The sequence below is a fragment of the Curcuma longa genome, unplaced genomic scaffold (genome assembly GCF_044706935.1).
Source record: "Curcuma longa cultivar G26 ecotype Majalengka, Jawa Barat unplaced genomic scaffold, ITB_CL_G26_1.1 contig_25829, whole genome shotgun sequence".
NCBI classification, from domain to species: domain Eukaryota; kingdom Viridiplantae; phylum Streptophyta; class Magnoliopsida; order Zingiberales; family Zingiberaceae; genus Curcuma; species Curcuma longa.
The window spans coordinates 1-3,935 of NW_027432894.1; the positions used below are offsets into that span (position 1 = coordinate 1).

The 3,935-nt window shown below is 29.8% G+C and overlaps 1 pseudogene; it reads left to right on the plus strand.

The window, feature by feature from the left end:
- The first annotated feature begins 6 nt into the window (after positions 1 to 6).
- On the plus strand, positions 7 to 1,213 carry LOC141818741 (zinc finger BED domain-containing protein RICESLEEPER 3-like; annotated as a pseudogene).
- The last annotated feature ends 2,722 nt before the right edge of the window (positions 1,214 to 3,935 follow it).

Consider the following 3,935-nt stretch of genomic DNA (forward strand, 5'->3'; position numbering starts at 1 on the left):
AAATCAAATTTGTATTTTATGCAAGTATTGAAGATTGAAGTTTTGTTAAAAGAAAACTTATTGAATGAAGATGAGGTGATAAGTTATATGTGTAAAAGATTGATGGAGAAGTTTGACAAGTATTGAATTCAATATAGTATGGTGGTTGCATTTGGGGGCTATTCTTGACTCATGAATAATGCTTTTGATGTTTGAGTGTTTTTTTTTATTTCAATGTCAAGAGTGATTGTGTTAAAAGTCAAAAGGAAATGAATCTTATGAAAAACTTAAAATTGTATAAGCCTTTTGACTAATATTCTAATATTAATAAGACAAGTTCTTCACTACCACAATCTTTTTCTATCACACACCTCCGCAAAGTGTAAGAAGAGTTAAAGGACATAGGTGAGTTGGTTACGACGCAGCAGACTTGCAGAAGAGGGTAAGGGTTCGAATCCTGACAAAGCCAGGCAATACCCTCCTGCGTCGTAACCAACTGCACTTTCTCGATTTACCTCCTCACAGATGGTCGTGGGGCCGCTAAAGTGGCGGATCTACCTTTTTGCAGAAAGAAAAAGAAGAGTTAAAGGAAATAATAAAAGAATCTTTGATATAAATACTCTAATACATTTTTTCTTGTATTCTCTAATTTATTTATATTTTCTTGTTACTATTATTCCAATTAATGTAGGAAATGATAGCATTTGAGAGCCAAATAATTATGAGTGCCGAAAAATCTCTATTTAGAGGAGCCAAAACTTGAGTTGCATATTATCAAGATTCAAATGTTTTGGAGCATTAGGAGAATCAAAAGCATTGGTATCCAACCCTTGCACTAATGTCATTTGATGTTTTGGCTATTCTTATAACTATTGTTGCATCAGAATTAATTCCATTTGTGCTCGTGTGCTTACCAAGTATAGAAGTTGCACCCTCTTTGAAAAAGTGCAAGCTCTTATTTGCACTCGCAATGAGTTACATGGATATGCTATTGGCGATTTTGTTTATAAATTTTTAGTTATGTTATTGATTTAGTTGATATATTAATTTATTATTATTTTATTTTTAACTATCTTCATCTTTGTATATTTTATATGCAGAGATAGGTAATGAAAACAATGCAAATATTAAAATAATGTTATCCAAGCAAAAATCAAATGCTTTAAAGGATGTTGATAAAGAGAAAAGAGATAGAGGAGAATTAGAAGAATTTGATATGGATTGTCATAATTGATGAAATTTAAAAAATATTATATTATTTGTTTAGTTTCATATACTTTATTGAACTTTCTACCTTATGAACTCTTTTAAAATTTTAATTATTTTGTGATTATGTAATATGATATATGAACTATTATTTGGTGTGGATTATGGTGATCATTTGAATGTATTGCTTGCATGAATTATGGTGATATATGTATTTTTGTAGTAAAAGTTCTGAATTTTTTATGTTAATTACTTTGGCTAATATGTAAAAAATGTGAAATTAACAATTTTATTAAGGATTTTTTAGAAATCTTTATTTATGAAATGTTCAAATTCAATGAATAATATATATTAGTTGTGGGTGCAAGAGTAGTACATGTTTGAATGCTATTAGGAAGTGGATTTTGGGTCTATTTCTTGTATGTTTATCCTCTACTTGTGCAATATATAGAACTGATCATTGTATTACTTTTATGGTTCTACATTTCTGGTATGTCTATACTAAAAGCCTTATTAGAATTATATAATATTGTATTAACATATAGATTGCGATGGATGATTCTCTTTTTTTTTGTCAATTTATTTGTTAGCATGCCTGATCATGCCTTACTATTATTTTTGTATTAGCTTGATCCTTTCCTGAATTGGAGTTTAATTTTTGCTAAAAATCTTTTATTTGAAAAATAAAACTATACAATACACACCAACTCAGTATATTTCAGCTAGACTATGTATCAACATTGTTGCAAACAGGGAAAAAAAATGGAAGCAATGGCCTCAAAATGTCTAGGTAATGATCATCAAGGATGGTATTACAATGATGCTCATGAGGGCTACTTGACACTAAATTCAACACTAGAAGCTTAATGGATGTTGTATTATCTGCCTACAAAATGCAAAAGTTTGTCTTTGCATAAATCCAAAAGGAAATTGTGAATTTGTATTAAGAAGCAGTTGAAATCCTTTACCATATAATGAATGACTTGATGAAAATGGTTGTTCAATCATATATAATTGTAGTTATGTAAACATACATAAACAAAATAATAGGATTCAGGTTATGAAAAATTAGTAAATTATGATGGTAAACAATATTTGGTAAGGCCAGCATCTTTCCAAATCCGATTTATTAAAAGTACCTAAACCCCTAACAATTCATTAAAGGTGAAGTTTTAATTATTATTTCATCTTCAAATTCCTTTCATGCATTTAATCCACTTTTGCTGCGTATGTGTGATTTTCTGGACTAGTATTTTTTCTCATGTTATAGATGGATTCATTTACAAGATGTCAGTGTGGGCCCAGTGCATTTCTGGGGTTTCAGAAGATGATAGCAAGTAAGACTGCAGAGACTTGAGTAGCACTAACTTTTTCATCAGACTTGATATATAGGAAGTAAGAGCTGTTTTTGTAAATTTTTTGATATTGAAATGTGAGATCCCATCTCAAAATTAACTAATATAAATAAGATATTTGATATAATATCTCTCTTCCAAGTATCCAACTTTCACTCATTTGTCGTTGTGCATAACAAATGAAGCAAGGCGTGTGGAACCTCTCTCTCACTGACAATGTGAGAGTTGTGTGCCTCTTTGTCTCTAAAATAATATTGATAAGTAAGTTAAAACGAGTCAATTTTAGGACAAAATTGCCTCCATTAAATATATATATAATTTAGATCTTTGAATTCCGTCCGATTAATTTTAGAGATAAAAAATTTTCCTTTCTTATTCATTTATAAATATCACTTATGCATATTTAGAGGTTGATTTCTAAAATATTCATTTATATTGAATTCAAATTTTATCTTAATTTTTATTTATTTCCTACTTTAATATACTTAGTTCAACATGGTCATGAGCATATTGTCTAAGGAAATGCAACAAGCTCACGAGCCTTGTAGTCGTCCCATAGAGTTGTTACCCCACCCATTCATACACGGACTAGCCCAAATTAAGACCCATCCACTAGAATGCGACAACAACAAACAAAATCAACAACTTTTTAATTTTTTCATCAAAGAGACACTCTCCGCCTAAATGTCTCTTTGGTATGCCTCTCTAATAATTATAAAAAATATTTTTCATCCATTTTAGTCATCTAAATGGGAAATCTATCTTAAATTCTAAAATCTTCTCTTCTTCATAGTCAAAAATATTCAAAGATATTGAGTGTTTATAGTTCCTAAAACAATTCGATATGGTTAAAAAGTCTAATTTACATTTCCATTAACCAACAAATGTCTTTTATATATATATATATATATATATGATAGGGTATGATGCACACCCAGTGACATTTAGTATAAAATATTTTTTTTAATTTAGAATTTAGATTTTAAGATTTAAGATCTAGATTAAAGGAAATAAAAATTAAAAAAATATATATATTTTACTAGATATTCATGAAATGTGCAACTATGCTGTCTGGAAACTTGGAGACAAGAAACGGGAAACGCGGAAACGGAAACAGGAAACGGTAATAGTTGAAGTTTTCAGATTTTGAAAACATCGAAGACTTCATCAAATACTGTGAATATTTCCTAGATTATGGCATAAGTAAGACTATGTTGCACATGAAAAAAATCTGATTGTGGGCATTTTTCGAACTTAAAGTCAAAATTCATCAAATCTGGCCGTTTCTTGTAAGTTTCCACGGATGGAAACGTTTTCCAGCATTTCGGAAACGGGGACTTCAGTGTAAACGCTGTTTCCAGACAGCGTAGGTGTGCAACATATTAAACCTATATA